Source organism: Miniopterus natalensis, chromosome X (assembly GCF_054644295.1).
Source record: "Miniopterus natalensis isolate mMinNat1 chromosome X, mMinNat1.hap1, whole genome shotgun sequence".
In the NCBI taxonomy this organism is placed as follows: Eukaryota; Metazoa; Chordata; class Mammalia; order Chiroptera; family Miniopteridae; genus Miniopterus; species Miniopterus natalensis.
In genome coordinates, this window is record NC_142103.1 from 28,202,741 (window position 1) to 28,221,993 (window position 19,253).

Genomic DNA, 19,253 nt, shown 5'->3' on the forward strand with positions numbered 1-19,253 from the left:
CCTATACATTTATTGTCTCATTAAAAACATATACAAATATATACAGGGTGGGGCAAAAGTAGGTTTACTCTTGTGTTATTATTGTATTATTTTCCATATGAACAACTGTAAACTTACTTTTGCCCCACCCTGTATATATGAGCCCCCCCAAAAAAATCTGAAATCAAATCCCCCAGGGTGTTAATTGGGGAACATTTCTCTGTGGTTGGATAATATATGACTTTTTTCCTTTTATTATGTGGAGTTTTAGAAATAATGAAATTTTTTCAATGAGTGTGAATGTAGTAAAGGTACATCATAATTATTGGTTCAACAAACTTAAAGAATGAACTTAGCTGGAAGAATAAGCTCTCTTTTATTACAGATACATTTTTTTTAAAGAGCCAGTCTTCTGTAAAATGGGGAATAATGCTTGCCTTACAGGCTGCTGAGGGGAATAGATGAGGTGTAGAACTGTGTTCAGCTACCTTCCTATGCAACTCCCCAGTATTTAACAGAACCCTGGCCCCCATAAGGTATGTGGGAAGGACTAAAGGGAGTTTTCACCCATGCTCACAAGTCCAGAGTGCAAAAGTTAAGTGGATTCCACCTTGTCATTCCTCTGATATTTGTGACGCTACTACCATGTCAGTTGAGCATACTTTCCCTTCTGGGTTCTGTTACTGATCTGCTAGAGCCTTCAAGGTAAAAACCCACTGATTTCTCTGGATTCCTTAGTGAGTTAAATCCCCCTTTGACTTCTATAGAAGTTTGGAGGATGCCTTTATTTTCATTTTATAGTTGTATATCAAGTGAACACCATTCTCATGTTCTTGGTCTTAACATTGGTTCTTAACCAAAAACTTTTGGTTTTGTTTTTATGCCCCACCTCTTCAAAGAACCCAAGACAGGAAGGCACTGGGGCCTAGCTCAGGAGACACATCTAGATGTCAACATAGTTTGTCCAGAATTACATTACTTCAAAACACCAAAACAAACAGGCCAAAAGCTTTGTTTTGCCTGTGTTTCTACCCTTTTGGGGGATTTTCTCAAAAGACTATCTGGGCAGGCCTGCCCAACCGGTTTAACAGACTTGCCCTGAAGGCATGTAAATTATGTTAGGGAAATACATTTTAAAGCTGAAACGCTCCTTTCCATTTTTATCCCTACCACACCTGAAACATTGCTTTGTAAGTTCTTAAAAACAATACTAAATACTTGGCAATATTAATTTTTTTGAGTGTGTGCCCTTCTAAAGGCAATGATTTTTTCTTAATGATCCTGGAGCTCAGTTTCTAGTGTAGTGCCTGACATACTAGGTATTTAATTATTAATTTTTTGACTGATAATTAACTATAATGGAGTTCAGGACCCAGCTCAGTACTGTTCGTCACTCTCCTTTATAATTAAGTGGCCTAAGGCAAGTAACTACTTAACTGGAAAGTTTTACTTTTCATGTCCAAAGGAACTTGATAGAATTCTCTAACCCAAAATCCGTAATGGTGTTTTTTTAACCTTGTGTATGTCAGTGTTTACATAAACACAGACCACTTACTTGAATGTAATCACCTAGGGAAAATGTTAAATATGCTGACAATTCCTATTGTCAACCCCGTTGTCACCCCCAATCACCTGATCAAGAACTACTGTTCTGACAATTCCTTAGCTGATTCTGATGCATCTGAGTTTTGACAACAAAGGCATAGAGAAACACAGTGGTTACACCACTTCACAAATATTGTGATACAAATTACCTTACTTGATTCCACAATGAATATACCTTTCCAAAATATAATATTTCTAAAATTGGACTGCATTAAACAATCAATGTATATGTTTAAACCAGTACTGGTTTTATCTTTCCTAATATCTTATTAATGCATGAATTTATTATTAATAATATTACTAATCATGAATATAGTATTAATAATAAACTTATAATAATTATAAAATTATTAAATAAGTTAGGCATTATCATTTCTATACAAACCTGTGCCCTTTTACAACAATAATTTCTGTCTTAATCACCCTGGAGCTCAGTTTCTAGTACAGCACCTAATATACTAGAAATTTACTGACATAATAATGCATTTAATTATTCTTTTATTAATTTAATTATTCATATTAAATTTTTAAGTAATTGTTGAGTCTTTGAGGGTGGTTAATTTTTTATACTCATGTTTTAAAAGTTTCTATGAGGAACATTTTTAAATATAACACTTTATAATTATGTAATACAAGGTCATTATACATATTTGGATTTTGCAGAGAATATAAAGTATATAAACAATGCCATACTCCAATCATCCAAAGAAAACACTTACAAGCTTTTTATCATCTTCCTATATTTAGTCAAGATAAAGCCAGGCTCAGAACTTCTTTAGAGGAATACAGAAAAAAAATACTTGAAAAAATCATGGCAGAAAGTTTGGCAAATTTAAGGAAAACTAAAAACTTAAAGATTCAAGAAACCCAGTGAATCCAAGCAGAATAAATACAAATAAGGCCACAGTAAAGCATATAATGACAAAATATCTGAAAACTAGCAATAAAGAGAAAATGTTAAAAGCAACTGGAGGAATGTGACAGAAAACCGAAAGGAAAACAAAGGTAAAATCACCATGTATGGGTTACTTAGAAACAGTGCAAGCCAGAGGATAATGGGAAGACAGATTTGAAGTGCTAAAGAAAATAAAACTTGTCAAGCTAGAATTTGATATTCTGTGTAAATGTTTTTCAAAATAATGATAAAATGCTTTAGAATCCAACAAGACCTAAAATGGTTTGGTGCCAGTACACCAGAAATACATGAAAAAAATTTTAAGTGTCCTTCTTACTTAAAAAAAATGATGCCACGTGGAACCTTGAATTTGTACAAATGACAAAAGAACACTAGATATGGCAAATGTGCAACTAAACGTAATTTTTCTCAGTTTTCAAAAAATTTTAAAGATTATTTTTAAAGCTAAAATAAGATAAGTATATTATGGGATTTTTATGACATGTATCAGTAAAACATGACAAAAGTAACAAAACAAAGGAGGAAAATGGAATATGATTGTTATAAGATTCTTCATTTATAAGTAAAATGCAAAATTATTATTTGGAAGTATAGATAGTAATAAGATAAAAATATAGTATGTAGCTGGACCGGGCGTGGCTCAGCAGTTGAGCATCAACCTAGGATCCAGGAGATAAAGGTTTGATTCCCTGTCAGGGCACAAGCCTGGGTTGCAGGCTCGATCCCCAGTGTGGGGCGTGCAGGAGGCAGCCGATCAATGATGACTCTCTCATCATTGATGTTTACATCTCTCTCCCTCTCCCTTTCTCTCTCTGAAATCAATAAAGATATATTTAAATATATATGTAGTATGTAAATTCCAAAGAAATTAGTTAAAGCGTAGTATACTAACAAGCCAACAGAGGAGAGAACATAAATTACTAAAAATGTTCAAGTAATTCAAATGGAGGCAGGAAAAGAGAAAAAAGTGCCAAAAGAGACACATAGAAAACAAATAGCGCCTGGCTGGGAGTGGCTCAGCAGCTGAGCATTGACCTAGGATCCAGGAGACGTCGGTTCGATTCCCGGTCAGGGCACAGGCCCAGGTTGCGGGCTCAGTCTCCAGCAGGGGCCGTGCAGGAGGCAGCCGATCAATGATGACTCTCATCATTGATGTTTCAACTCTCTCTCCCTCTCCTCTTTTTGAAATCAATAAAGATATATTTTTTAAAAAAACAACAAATAGCAAAATGATAAATTTGAACCATAGTCTGTTGAAAATTTCTGGAAGTATTGGGGGAACACTTTGTGAAGTGTATGATTGTCTAGTCACTATGCTGTGCACCTGAAGCCGATACAGAATGGTATAGAAGGTAGACACTAATCAAAAAATATATATATATATTTTAAAAACATAGGTATTGCGAACACTCCAGTGAAAAGGCTAGGTTGTCTGGGTGAAAAAGCAAGAATCAAATCTATGATCTCTGCCAGATATTGACTTTAAGTATAAAGACATATATAGGCTAAACTCAATGGGTAGAAAAGTATATACCAAGGAAACTACTAATCGTAAGAAAGACAGAGTGGTTATATTAATATTAGACAGAGTATACTTAGGAAACAAGACAAGAATGTCTCCTCTCGTTGCTCTTATTCAACATAGTTCTAGCCATTGTAGAAAGGCAAGGAAATGGAGCCTGGCCAGAGTGACTCAGTTGGCTGAGCACCGTCCTGTGCACCAAAAGGTTGCCAGTTCTATTCCTGGTCAGGGCACATACCTGGGTTGTGGGTTTCATCCCTGGTTGGGTCACTTATGGAAGGCAACCAATCAATGTTTCTCTCTCTCTCTCTCTAAGCATGTCCTTGGGTGAGGATTAAAAATAAATAAAAATAAAAAGAGCCCGGCCAGGCGTGGCTCAGCGGTTGAGCATCGACCTAGGATCCAGGCAATCGCGGTTCGATTCCCGGGCAGGGCACAGGCTCGGGTTGCTGGCTGGATCCCCAGCAGGGGGCGTGCAGGAGGCAGCCGATCAATGACTCATCAGTGATGTTTCTATCTCTCTCTTTCCCTCTCCCTTCCTCTCTCTGAAATCAATAAAGACATATTTTTTTACAAATGGAATGAAAGTCATACAAATTGAAAAAGAAATAAATAAAACTATACTTATTTGCAAATAACTTAATTTTCTATGTAGAAAATTTCAAGGAACCTACATTTTGTTATCTTTTAAATAACTCTCACATGAACTTGCAAAGAATATTTTATAAAATAAAACAAGGACACTATTTGCTGCTGTGTAAAGAATTCTTCTACTCTATACAAGTGTGTCATCAGGCTACTTATGAAATGTTGAGGCACAATTGTCTTGACTCTTCACCAGACTACAGTCTCAAAGGAATTCATATTTAACTAAGGGGAAATTGAGGTGACTAGGAGAAATCATCCCATCTACCAAGTTGTACACCCAGGACTACAGAAGACTGTCACATTCTCCGCCCACCAAGGAATATCCTAGAGGTTAAGAGTGGATGTCTCGGGGTCATAAGGTCTGAGTTTGAGTCCCAGCCTTGACACTTATACAGGGTGTCCCAAAAAAATGTATACACACTTTAACAGCTGATAGCTCAATTTTGAAAATGAAATGTATTTTAATAATCACTGCATTTATAATTATTCAAAGTGTGTGTATACATTTTTTAGGACACCCTATATTTAGCTAGTACTGCAGGCAAACCCCTTCAGCTTCCATTTCCTTTTTGGTAAAACCTTTTTAGTACCTACCTCATAAGCTTTTAGTGAGGATTAGATGATGTAAGTAGAACGCTTAACACAACCCTTGTCACATAATAAAAGGTATTGACAGTGAAGGTAAGTTACTTACAAAACCCAATGAAATGAGGAACTTTTAGATAAATAATGACAAAAATACTCCCAAGCAGAGACAAGGACGTTTGCTGTATCTTTATGTTTTCTGCTCTTACGCCAAATGTCCTGGAGATCTGTGGTTCTGTGAGCAAAGCCAGCGATTCAACACCAAAAGGCGATGGTAATGGACTACATGATCTTCTTTTTAGCGTGCTCTTTGTTGTTTTCTTTCTGAGAGGCGCAGGAGTGAACTGAGTTTGAGAATCGTCTTAGGCTACATCTTCAGGATTTAAGTTGTCCAAAGTTATTTTCAAATTTGAAAGGCCATGCGTATGACTAATGTGATGAGGAGCAAAAGGCAGAGAATTAGCTGCAGCATGAAACAGTAATAAGGAATCGTATCTGACCAACAATCCATTGTGATGAACAGATTTTTCACTCGACGAAGGCAATCTCTTCACTCTGCCCACAGCCAGGAGTTGATAATTCTGAAGCATTTAAGGAGGAGCCTTCCCACAGCCTCTAACCCTCCAGGCTGTTGTCTCCTCTTCCACTCAGTTCACAGTGATCGGTGATTTTGACCAGAGCAGTTCAAAGTCTGTTGACCCGGCAACAAGGTGGCTTCATTATTACATGCCTAAGGCGTTACCTCTGAAACTTCCATTATTACCCTAACACTCAGAGCTGCTCCTCAGACTTGGCATCCAGTTCAGCCTGTTAGGGGAGCTACTGCTAGTTTTTCTAGGAACTTTATTCACTGGCTGATTTATTTGGTGTTCCTCCTTTTGTACTGAAAAATGACTTATGATTCTCTCCTGCCAGCACATCAGGAAGGAAGAGAAATGCTGCAGCTTTCATCAGAAGCATCCACCCACTATTTTACCACATATGATTACAGTAAATCCTCGAGTTTGAGAACCTCAATTTAATGGACTTCGGATTTAACAGACAAAATTTCCTGTCCATATGTCATATGTGAAAATTAACACCCTGTTAATTTTTAAATGCTCCTAACCAAGATTTGCTTATAATTAATAGGTTATTTTTGTTATTAATTCACTGCTATTTTATGTTTTTATTGATTTCAGAGAGAGGAAAGGAGAGGGCGAGATAGAAACATCAGTGATGAGATTCATTAATCGCCTGCTGCCTGCACGCCCCCTACTGGGGATCGAGCCCACAGCCGGGGCAGCACTGCTAGGTGGATAAGTCTGTCCAATTCTGGGGTTTATTAATAGGAAGTGACTTGCTTGCAGATCTAAATCACTTTCTCTAACATCACTTTTATAAGGAATAAAGTCAATATATTGTTCTCCTTATTCTTTTGTCATATTAGTTGGTTTAGAGCTCGGACACACAGCAGGGATGTATGGGGCAAGGAGGAGGGGCTTAAAAGCCCAAGCATTTTGGAGCAAGACCATAGGAATAGGTAGGAGCCAGCAAGGGACAGAAAGGGGAGAAGAACTATGAGCCAGTTGTAAAATCCACCCCTGAGGGCAGAGGAGATTTGCTTCATAAGGGCAAGAATTGTAAAAGGAGAGGGCTTAGGCTGTGTAATTTGTTTCTCTTTCCAGTCTCACTAATCAAGTAAGTCATTCCTGTGATAAAGAATTGAGTGTACAGAGAGAATAGAAGTGTTTTGGTCATGGATGTCCCTCCATATAAAAAGTTATCAGGAATTGATTATCAGAATTCCCCAGGACAAATCAATATATGGTTCAATTGACCAAGTTTCTGCCTATTAAGTTACCACAATATTCTAGGCCTGATTCCTTGAAATAATTCCCAAATTGCTTAAATGAAATTTCGTGTGTGTTTCTATATCATTAAGTCACGTGGTTATAGGCAGTTGTTAGTTCTCTGTCACAGACGGCTAACTGCTCATCATGGTGTGTGATTTTTGTTGACCCCAAGAAGAAATATACCTATCGAAAGGAATCCTTGTGGTTAATAGAGCACAAATTCATAATCAGAGTCTAGCAGCACCTGAATACAGAGGCCTCTGAAGCATGCTGCACATCAGGGAAAAGCATCAGGCTGGGCAGCCAAGCCGCCTGCACTATTGCTGCTAGCTGAGCCAGCCCTTATAAAGGAGTTCCCGGAATTGTATTTCGACTAATGGGCTGAGACCTGCCCTGTCCAATCAAAGTTGCACAGTTATAGCTTCATTTGCATCTTTACCGACCAATCAGAGCAGCTTCCTAACGACTAATCAGGACAGTGTTATTTGGACCAATCAAATTGTACAAATTTGGATTCCTTATTTGCATAAAAGGAAATCAATCAGGGGCCAGAGTGAGCAGTATCTGTAAGTGGGCTTCCCCGTTGTCTCAGGGGAGCGCACTTTCAGTTTCCTCCTAAGGCCGTGTTTCCTGGTTTACAAACTATTTATCTGAGTAGTTTCTGCTTTTACTGCACCCTGAATTGGGAGCTCCTGTTGGAGCTGGATGGGTGGCAGCGACCTTTTGTGGACATTTACATGTTCACCATCCGAAGCTAGCTTATCTCTAAGAAACATAGGATCCTCCCTGGGTCTCTGTTTACTAATAATACTCCTCTACTGTCTCATTTTAAAATATATATGTTTTTAAAAATTGATTTGAGAGAGAGAGGAAGGGAGGGAGAGAGAGAAACATCAAGAGAAGCATCCATTCGGTCCTCCCTCACGCCCCCTCCTGGAGATCCAGCTGCAACCGGGGCAGGTGCCCTGACTAGGAATCCAACCCGGGACCTTTCAGTCCATGGGAGGATGTTCAATCAACAGCCACACCAGCCAGGGCCACTGTCCCATTAAAAAAAAAAAAAAAATTCTTGACAACAGACTCATGTTTCAACAAACTGGGCAGAGTGCCACCAATTGCCTGGCTCCCAGTCTAGTGCCTCTAATTAGTATGCTTTCTCTCCTAGCGACCTGAAGAGTAAAGGTGCTTTGCTTTGAGCTAAGGGCCAGGAGGTGGAAGGATGTGCGAAGGCATTTCTGGTGTGAAGAGCTAGGCTTCGCATCCTGGTTGCCATAGAAACCTGACGTCAACAGGGCGACTGTGACGACTTTTTAAAGGAGACAGACCCGGCCTGACCGAAAAGCAGGTTCAGCTTTCAGGTGTTTGGGACCCAGCTGAGGGTGTGGGTTCCCGTGGGTGGGAGTTGAGCCGCCCTGGGATGTGGGGAGACAAAGGAGTCCAGATCTAAGTCGCCTCTTTCCGGCTTTAGGGTTCGGTTCCTCGGTGGCCTCGTAGGTAAAGCCACTGTGGTTCCACCAGGCACCAGTGAGTGTGTGTCCTGCCCCAGGGGTGTCCTGCAGCTACTTTCCTTCGAAAGGTAGGGGTGCAGGCAGTAAGACAGGTAAGGACTCTCTCTGTGCCCCAGCTTCCCCCTGTGGGAACCGGGGATAATAAGAATGCTTAACCCACAGGATCACTCCGAACATGCAGTGATGACACGTGAGTAAGCCCTCGGCCCTGTGGTTATTGCGGGATCATGATGCCTGTCTGAATTCAGGCTGCTGCTTATTCCTTTTCAATTTTGTTGTTACGGCATAGGTGGGGGAAGGAGAAAAGGCCCCTGAGAAGCCCATTGTAACATCTGGTTGTTAGGATCACTGCCCACTGGTATTAGCGTCCTTGTCACTAACGCAGTACCTAGCATGTCAGACACATAATTGCAACAGTAAAGCATCCTCATGCCGGATCTGCCTCTCCCCATGCAGCTCCTCATGCTGGCGGCCAAGCTTCTATCAGGTGTCTAAAGGAGCTGGGTTCTGAGAATCTGTGTCGGGATGGGTGCTGAGGCTTCTACTCCAGGTTCAAGGGCAGCGGCGGTCCTCAGGACCCCAAGACTTCACATCAGTAATGAGACAGGGCACCTGACTTCCGTAAGTTCATAGATCTGATAAAAGCATATAGTGGAACTGTTCCTTTGAGGTTCACAAACCAGCCTCAAAGTAGAGAAGCTGCTTTGATCTCATGGGGGTGGAGCGGGAAAGAGGTTTAGCCGGCGGAATGTCATTCCATCAGTAGCTACGTGGTTTGCAAGTAGCCCCGAGGCCCATCTTAAACATGCCCTGCTTTGTCTGAAGGTTATCAATTGTCCACCTGAGGAACGAATGTGATCTTTAACATGCATTTGTAATAAATATACCAAATTGTTCTCATTGGGTAATATTATTCAATGATTTCCATGTTTCATTTTAGATGGGTGTTGAAATACGCATTTGGTTAGAAAGTCTTCCTAGAAATTTGAGATTGTTATATAGTTTCTTCCTTGGTTGGCACATTTTAATCCATTGTATAATAAAAAAAATTTATGAAGACTGGAATTTTCCAAATGTTAGCTTAAAATGTCAGTTATAAGAAAATTTTAAGTATTAATTACTTTAGCATGTCATTATGCTGATACCCAGCCATTATCTCCTAAAATAACCAGATACTTTTAAATATAGTTATGTTTACTTTTCCAGTACATAACAGTTTCAATTCTTTATTACCTGGCTTCCCTACCCCTTGCCCTGCTCTGTACCCAGGCGACCACTGATCTCTCACTGTAGATTAGTTTTTGTGTCCTAGAATTTTATTTAAATAGAATCACACTTTTTTTGTTTTGTTCATTTTGGTCTGGCTTCTTTCATTCAGCCTATTTAGATTTATGCATCTTTTTACGTGTATCAATAGTTCATTCTTTGTTATTGATGAGTATTATCCCACTATATGGACATACTATAATTTGTTCAAAACTTGTTGTGTTTTTTTTTTAAATGAAAGCTCTAATGAACATTGGTGTATAAGTTTTTGCATGGGCATACGCTTTCTTTCTCGAGGGTAAATTCTTTTTTTCTTCTTCTTTTTGTTTAATATATCTTTTATTGATTTCAGGGAGAGGAAAGGAGAGGGAGAGAGAGAGACCGAAACATCAATGATGAGAGAGTCATTGATCGGCTGCCGCCTGCACGCCCCCTGCTGGGGATCGAGCCCGCAACCTGGGTATGTGCCCTGACGGGGAATCCAACGCGATCGCCAGGATCCTAGGTCGATGCTCAACCCACTGAGCCACGCCCAGCTGGGCTCGAGGGTAAATTCTTAGGGGTGCAGTGGTTGAATCAGATGGTAGATATAAGATTGCCGTTGTTAAGAAACTGCCAGACTGGCTGTAGCATGTTTCATCACTACCAGCAGCGTATGAGTTTTGTCCTCCACAACCTTGACAATGCTTGGTATGGCCGGTCTTTTTAATTTTAGCAATTCTCGTGAGGGTGTAATGGTATCAAATTTTAGCTTTAATTTATAATATCACACTATCTTGATTATGGTAGGTTTATAATGAGTCTTCAAATTTGGGAGTATTCACCCTCCAATGTTATTTTTCTTTTTCAAAGTTATTTTTCATAGTCTAGGTCCTCTACATTTCTACGTGAACTTTAGAATTGGCCCGTTGATTTCTTTAAAAAAATATTTGCTAGGATACTTATTGGGATTGCATCAACTATATAGATCAATTTGGGAGGAAGTGATATCTTAACAATATAGAGTCTTCCGAACCACAAAGATAGTTTTCTCTCTATTTATCTAGATTTTTAATTTTTTTTCTGAGCAGTGTTTTGTAGTTTTCGATGAACAGACTTTGCATATCTGTAGAAAGATTATCCATAAGTATTTCACACATTTTGATGCTATTGTAAAAGCCATTATTTGTAAATACAATTCCCAATTATTATATTTTCACTGAACTGTCAACAACCAAATGTTTAATGATAACCATTGCATGGTCTTTTTGGTCAAAAGCACAGGCTATTCTAGGATGGAAAAGCTACTTGATGCACAATATAAATTTGACCATGTTTCTATATAAGCTTCTAGGCATTATTGGCCATATACTGATACTAGGGAGAAAAATGTCACCTTGAAAATTCTATAGGTCACTTCCAGAAAAATCGATCACTAAAAGAAAATACAGTAACTTTCAACTTTATGTGTGGGGTTAGAATTGAACCAGTTGAATTATGGGGTTTTTCGTTTTTGTCTCCCAGCAAATCCACCTCAGTGCATTCCTGGGTTCTTGGATGGTGAGACAAATAGAAGAAGACAGCATGTACATATATTAGTAAGTATGTTTGTATGTGTGTAGATTGCTGAAGCTGCGAGGAGTCATTATTAAGAGGAATACATGAGTTGAATCACTGTAATCATGTCAGTCCTATTCACTTCCTAGCACATAATAGGAACTAAGTAACAGTAGTGGTTTTTTTCCAGCTTCACTTGGCCAGTATGGTTACCATGGTGACTCCTGACTGCAGTGGGGTTTGACACAGATTGAGCATCATTTTATAATTCTAGCCTGAATCACCTATTACTATGATTGTTGTCAAATATTGCTTTTCTAATTTTCTCGTTCTTTCCAGGTTTATTAATTGAAATTTGAATGGAGGTAAAGCTTTCTCTTCTCCCTATTTATTTATTTTTTATTTATATCATTATGACTCATAGATTCCTATTTTACTCTAAGGGTTATCATCTGACACTATAATTATTTATTCTGATGCTCAAATTGTCACAGAATTGGCCAATAAAAGTGCCTTCATATTGGCTGCTGTATCCATTTGATACCCCCTTAGAATTCTTTGAAAATGTACTTTGCTCTCTGAGGTTATCACTAAATTTGTAGAAAAGAAGTAATGATGCCCACCTCAGAGCATCACTTTGAGGAACTGAAGAACCAGTCTGAAAATAACAACCTATAATGTGTGGCACCTAATATGCCCTCACCAAGTTTTGTTTCTCCATCCCCACTTTACCTCCTTCATTCTGACAGTGTTTTACCTCTCACACTGATTAGAATCATAGCATGACTACCAGAGAGAACACTGGGACATGTGACAGCAAGCAGGGATGAGCCCACATTTCCACGATGTGTGAGCTTCACTGTCACTGCTGCGAGGGAAGGGGTGTGTGATCAGCTGGGAAGACACAGAGCATCGTTGCACAGCTTCCAGTGAACTGAGTGGGGACAGGGAGCACATCCTCGCCCTTTTCCCAGCATTTCATGTGCTTTCCCATCCTCTCACGTTCCTCTCTGTCCCATGTGCTGTCATATCTCCTGACTCTCCCTTCTTGTGGAGCACGAGAGAAGGGTGTGGACTCTGAGCCCCAGAAATAGGAGCTGATAGAAAAGAACCAAGTGTGATGTAGAGTGTACTAGACAGGTTCCTGGAGCAAGAGTGAGGAGTCCCGTCATGGGGACACTTCAGGTAAGTCACGACCTTTTCCTCCAGTGTCTTCTATCCAACAGGATAACAACCCCCAATGCTGCTGATCACCAGGAACATTGTGGAGCTTAGGCGTGATCCAGGTAGAAAAGCAAGCTGTGGAAGGGAAGGATCAGTGCTCTTTTGAATAATTACATTAACAGAGACACCTCAGATACTGTAGAACTCAGCATGGTAGACAGTAAATTAATGCTACACAAATGTCAGCTGTTCCAGTCAGGATTTCTCCAAGGGTGGTCCGCAGAACACTTCATTAAAATCGTCAGCAAAGCCTGGCCAGGCATGGCTCAGGGGTTGAGCATCGACCTAGGATCCAAGAGATCACGGTTCGATTCCCAGTCAGGGCACATGCCCAGGTTGCAGGCTCGATCCCCAGCAAGGGATGTGCAAGAGGCAGCCGATCAATGACTCTCTCATCATTGATGTTTCTATCTCTCTCTCTCTCTCTCCCTCTGAACTCAATAAAGATATATAAAAAAATAAAAATAAAGAAATAAAAAATAAAATCATCAGCAAGGCCCTGGCCAGTGTGGCTCAGTGGTTAGAGTGTTGGCTCAAGCACCGAACGGTAGAGGGTTTGATTCCTAGTTAAGGGCACCTGGCGGAGGCAACCAATTGATGTGTCTCTCTCTCTCTCTTTCTGTCTTTCTCCCTTTTCCTACCCCCCCTCCATTCTCTCTAAAAATCAATGGAAAACATATCCTCAGGTGAGGATTAACTAAAAAAAAAAAAAATCAGGGAGTGCTTGTCAAAATTCCAGATTCCTGGGTCCACTCTAGGTCTGCTGAATCAGAACCAGGAAGGTGGGGAGGAGGTATCTACATTTTGAGTAATATCTCTAGTTGTTTTTAATACTCATCCAGGTTAAAAAAGCACTGCTCTGAATTTGCAACAAATACTTCTTAAAATTGTCAGTCCTTTGATGTCTAATTTCCTTGTGAACTTCTACAACTCAGATTTAAATGTCTTTGTCTGCTTCTGTCATCAACTAGGTATCAATTCATTTATGTAATATTAAGTCACAGATTCATATGTGAAACACTGAACCTAGGCACTGGGGACACAGCACAGAGAACGAGACGTGTAGGGACCCTGGAGTTCCATTCTAGTTTGGGAAAACAGGCAATAAGCAGGTAAACACATCAATAAGCATGGCAGTTCCATATGGGGATGTGTGCTTTGAAGAAAGGAAACAGAGATAGGGTAGAAAATGATGGGGAGAGGGATTATTATAGATGGAGTTGTCAGTGAAGATCTTTCTCACGAAGTGACATTTGAGCTGAGTCCTTCATGACAAGAGGGAAACAGGCCTGGACAGGTGTTTGGGTCAGTGGCCCTGCTATGTGTGTGGTGCCAGTTGTTCCAGGAGAAGACGACAAGCTGTAGTGGCTGGCGCCTGGCAAAGTGCAGATGGTAGGAAAGGAGGTCAAAGGGTAGACAGGAGCCATATCATTTGGGCCATGCAAGGAGTTTATTCTGAGGGTGGAGGGTTGAGTGTGGGCATGACATGCTCTGATTCATGTTCTGAGAAGGTGACTCTGGCTGCTCTGTGGAGAATGGACTGGACAGGGACAAGATAGCTGTGGGGATAACCATTAGGAGAAACTTGCACACTCCAGGTGAAGGGTGAGGGTGGGTTGGCCCAGTGCTGCAGCTGTGTGCAGAGGACAGGGGTGTCCCAGGACGGTGTGCTGGAGGTAGGGCACCTGCAGTGGCTGTGCATAAAGGAACATGAGGAGAAGCCAAGGTCCTGGATAGGCCCTTGCCTTTTTGTTCAGCCATGTGCAGAAATGGTGGTGGTGATTCCTGAGATCAGTTGGTTCAAATGTCTTAAAGATGTTCTCATGATAATTACTTAGGTATCCAACAGTGGTTATCATAAAAATTAGCAATTTAAAACATACACCATTTAATGAATAGTTCTCAGTTGTAAGACTTAAGCTTTTAAACATACATGCAAACTATACAATTATAAAAATCTCACATTCTATTTTTTAAAACAGCTAGCAGTTTTTGAGTGATTGCTGTGTGCCTAGCAGTGTTCTCAGTGTTTTCATGTATTAACTCAGTTCTCAAAGCCACAACCCATGAAGTAGGGACAATTGTTTTCCCCATGTTACAGAAGAGGAAACTGAAGCACAGAGGGTTTCTTTCAAACTTCTAAGATCACAGAGCCAGCTATCCCAATGTGTCTCCAGTAGAATTTTTTAAATAATTGGATTCTGGACTATTTATCCTTGTAAAGACGAAAATACAAAGCAATATTTGATTCAACTTTTAAATTTGTTAAAATGGATTGTCAACTTCCAACTTCTTACATGCAGGACCCAAAACTGGACGTTCTATTCTGTATTTTTAAGAGAATATATACATCATTGGCTTCCATTATAGGCTGTTCACTCTGTCCCTTTATAGGTAACCACTTTTATCAGTTTTTGTTTATCCTTCCAGCTTCTGAAAATATAAGCGAGTATAGCATGTATATTAGTTTTAAGTTCTGTTTATAGGTAAAAGGAAGCATATTCTACACCAGTGCAGTCTAATAGAAATTTCTGTGGAAATGAAAACATTCTGCATCTGCGCTGCCCAATATAAAATCAGGTGAGTGCTAGTGAGGAATTGAGTTTACAATTTTATTTACATTTGATTCATTAAATGTAAATGCCCTGTATGGTGAGTGGCTACTGTATTGGACAGGAGCAGCTCTACATACTTTCCTTCACCTTATTTTTCACTGAACAGTGTATCTTGGAGATTACTACCTGGTAGTCTAGAGAGGGAGTCCTCATTTTAAACCTGCATAGTACTCTAGGATGCAGACATATCTTAAATTATTCAGCTAGTCCCTTGTAGATATCTGTGGTGTTTCTAGTCTGCTGTTATGAATTGTTCTGCAAGGAATAGTTTTGTGCTTATGCCCTTTCGTCTTTTTGCATTGTTTCTTTGGGATAGATTGTCAGAAGAGTGATTTCTGGTTCCAAGAATACTTATGTAATTTTACTAGATAATGTCAAATCTCCTCTTCAGGGATTTTACATTGTCTCCAGCAATGCATGAGGATGCCTCTTTCCCCACAGACTATCTAAGAGGAACCCTGAGGGGAGGTGAATATGATGTGAGAAATCTGTGCAAAGCATTTCACTAAGTCAGGAGAATTAGATGTTTGTATGAGGGTCCTAGTCCTAAACTTGTCTTTGAGACTCTGGCTCTACTCCTTTCTGTCTGTCTCCTGTGTATCTGGGTCCAGGCCCCTCCAACTGAGAGGGGAGGTTTTAACATGAAGCAGAAACTCGGTCACCTCAGAATACTAAGTAAGAGTGACCTCCCTCTAGGGATAAGGTAGGCACAAAATCAGTTCAGAAATCCACCATTGTGACCTAGCAAAGGGCAAAAGTAAAAAGTAAAATCTATGGGTAGTTCCTGCCATGAGAAGAAACAACATTGAAACCTGACAAGGGTTACCTTTTCCTTCACTATCTGTGAGTGAGGACCTGTGAAGAGAAGGTAGGAGCCTGTTAGCACTATGCAAGAGGGGGGGGGGTGGGTTACAGGGGCAGCAGTTTCCCAAGGTTCAAGTTCTCCCTTTTCAACCACATGATTTTCTGCTTAGATGCTGAATCTCCAGGACTCAGGAGGACTAAACTTGCTTGGAATGGAGTCCATTTTGTATCATACACTATGGGATGGACACTAACATCCATCTTGCTCCCTGTGAGTGTTTCAAATTTCAGGTCTAGAGATCAAGAAGCAAGGTGCAGGATGCAGGTATGGAATTGCACTGACATGACAGTGCCTGGCACACAATAAGTACCCAGCACGCATTTATCAATTAATGAGGTATAGATGCAGGAATACGCAGAAAAGATTGTTCTCTCAATCTTTTTATAAATATGATTTTTTCAAAGACAGTTGTGATCACTCAGTACTTATTATTTCATAATTTGCTTTGAGGAAAACATTTTCTGTTTATAAAAATTATGCCTTTTCATTGGGAATAACCTGTAGAAAATGGAGAAAAATGCCACCTGATGATCAGAGTTAGAATTGCAGGAGCAAAAGCCTCTTCCAGGAGGGTCCTGGCAAGGGTGAGGTCATGGGAGGGCAGGAGGGAGGTGTATGAATTCCATCGGATAGGCCAAAGCTTTCTGAAATTTTCTACATGCTGTGGCGATCCTGCTATATTCCTGCCTTTTGGGAAAGGAAGACTCAGGGGCATAGTCTTTCAAACCCCATTCAGCCAAACAAGAATGGACCTTGGGCCTGAACACTTCCTTACCAAGATATGAAGGGCCCACACACAGCCTGTGTCAAGCTTGTTACCTTGTGTGGTAATATCTTTCTCTGTTTCAGACTCAATGAATACTCCTTTGTTTTGCTCAAGAATGTGTGCCAATGGCCTTCAGGCCAGACCTCCCCCCGCTTCCCCCCCACCATCCCCTCCCTACCTTTCAGTATTTGCCACATTACCAGTAAATTCTTTTGTTAAGACATATCAAACAATATCAAAATGTGTATTAGAAGTTAAAATTATTCTGCTTATCCCTTCTCCCCCTATATAATACAATGGTAGTTTTTGTTAATTTATTGATACCTATTCTCCAGATTATTATCTCTGTATGTAATACACTAACATATTTAATCACACATCTATAAACCCATGTTGATATATATGTTCTTTTGTATAAGGAGACCATATTCTACATTTTAATGTATTAGTTTCCTGATTGACTATTATTCTTTTCATTTTATTTGTTTTGATATGTTTCCAAGTGTTTGTTGGGGATTTATATAGCTTTTTCAATGTACATTGTCTCTCTTTTTAAATAAGATATAATTGACATATTAGTTTCAGCTGTAGAACATAATGATTCAACATTTGTATATATTGCAAAATGATTACCATGAGTCTAGTTAACATCCGTCACCATACATAGCTATAATATTTTTCTTGTGATGAGAATTTTTAAGATCTAGTCTCTTAGCTTCCCTAAACAAAATATAATATTGTTTTGCAAGTTTTCACTATATACAATATACACACGCTGTTATTCTTCAGTTTGCTAATATATATTTATATATATTATAATATATAATATGCTATATTTATTTTAATTATATATAACATATTGTGATTATTATATATAAGGCCTAGCTATATATATAAACTGTTAAATAATTTATATATATATATATATATATATATATATATATATATATATATATATATATGTATTTATCCTGGCCCTTACACTCAAGGGAGCATTGTGAGAGGTTCAAGGGGAAAACTTCATCAAGATCCCAGCACACTATTTGGTGCATCCCCCACAACACCAAAGTTTGCTTTCTTCCCATCCCAATTCTTCTGATCTTTAACAGGGATGATGTTTCTTAATCTCAATAGAATTATTATATTTTAGTGAGTATTTTGGAAAAAGAAGAAGAAGGGAACCATCACCACTCATGTAAATTACACAGGAAATTTAGTGCCATCTCTGATATGCAGTATAAAGGAGTTGGGCTGAGGGAAAAGTCCTTACCTTTTTCTATTGAATAATTGTGCTTTTTCTGTCCTCCATTGGCACCCTCTGTACTCACATCAGGAATGCTTGGAACCTGGAGTCTGGAGCCTACTTGAAGCTCCAGGAAGAGGTGACTGAGAGTCTGCAGGGAGGGAGACAGTAGTGACATTTCAGAAGCTCTTACAGGTCCTAATGCCTGAGCCATCCCAGGGTGAGTCCCTTCCCCTGCCATGGCCTGCATCGTCAAACGGGTGTTCGCTGAGCATCCATCACTCTTCACACCTCCAGTGGCCCAAGGGCTACAGAGTTCACGGTAATGGTTTCACATGGCCCAGGTCTTTGTGGAAGTTATGGTGACCTCTGTAGAACCTCCCTAATTTATAAAGAGGAGGAAGGCCTCACTGGAGTTGTCTTAGATTCCTCAAAGAGGAGCTGGGCCTGATACAGCGGGCAGGACTAATGGGGGCTGGATGGGAGGGAGGGAACAGGGAGTCCAGCCTGACTGGAGTCAGTAGTGGGGCTCCCAGGTCAGCAGACAGGGCTCAGAGGTAACTGATTGGACATAACTAATTGGACACCCCAGGGGTCTTAGGCTGTCCAGGGTTAGGAACAATTGAGGGAAGGACACATTTGCTCCCATGGGACACTACCTAGTTCATTTACACACTGAACTGACACCAATGTTGATAAGAAGGAAGGTGCCCTACACATCTGTCAGTGGTCCACGGGGGCCAGGGAAGAACCAGGAGTGACAACAGTAGTCACCCTGAGTTGATGCTCAGCTTTCTAAACGTTCATTCAAGGAGGAAGCAGACATCAAAAGGAAGGACTTATGTATAATGGATTCCCCACGCTGTCTGGAAATCATACAGCCTCATAGTTTCTCACTGACCCCAGGTCCCGTGGACTCCTATCTGCCAGTGAGTTTCTGCCTGCCTCCTGGAGTCGCATTCTTAACCAGAATACTCACTCCACTTAACAATCAGTTTCATTTCTGCATCCTCCCAGAGGTCACTCGGGCTTTTCTCCTCCTTTGTTGCCTCCTTTCATCAGCTCAGTGAGTTGTATCACAACACCATACTGCTCTGACAAGTTTAGGCAAAATTTAACATTCACCTTCACTATCTTTTA

The 19,253-nt window shown here is 40.1% G+C and overlaps 1 long non-coding RNA gene across 3 annotated transcripts; it reads left to right on the forward strand.

Moving 5' to 3' along the window:
* The first annotated feature begins 8,530 nt into the window (after positions 1-8,530).
* On the forward strand, positions 8,531-17,694 carry LOC148090443 (uncharacterized). 3 transcript variants are annotated; one of them, XR_015713726.1, is made up of 4 exons: positions 8,531-8,788; positions 9,055-10,324; positions 11,368-11,441; positions 15,111-17,694. It is a non-coding gene; the product is annotated as an uncharacterized LOC148090443 (long non-coding RNA). The 3 variants fall into 3 exon arrangements; XR_015713725.1 differs by lacking the exon at positions 15,111-17,694 and having other exon boundaries at positions 11,368-12,970; XR_015713727.1 differs by lacking the exon at positions 15,111-17,694 and having other exon boundaries at positions 8,531-8,690; positions 11,368-12,970.
* Positions 17,695-19,253: the final 1,559 nt, after the last annotated feature.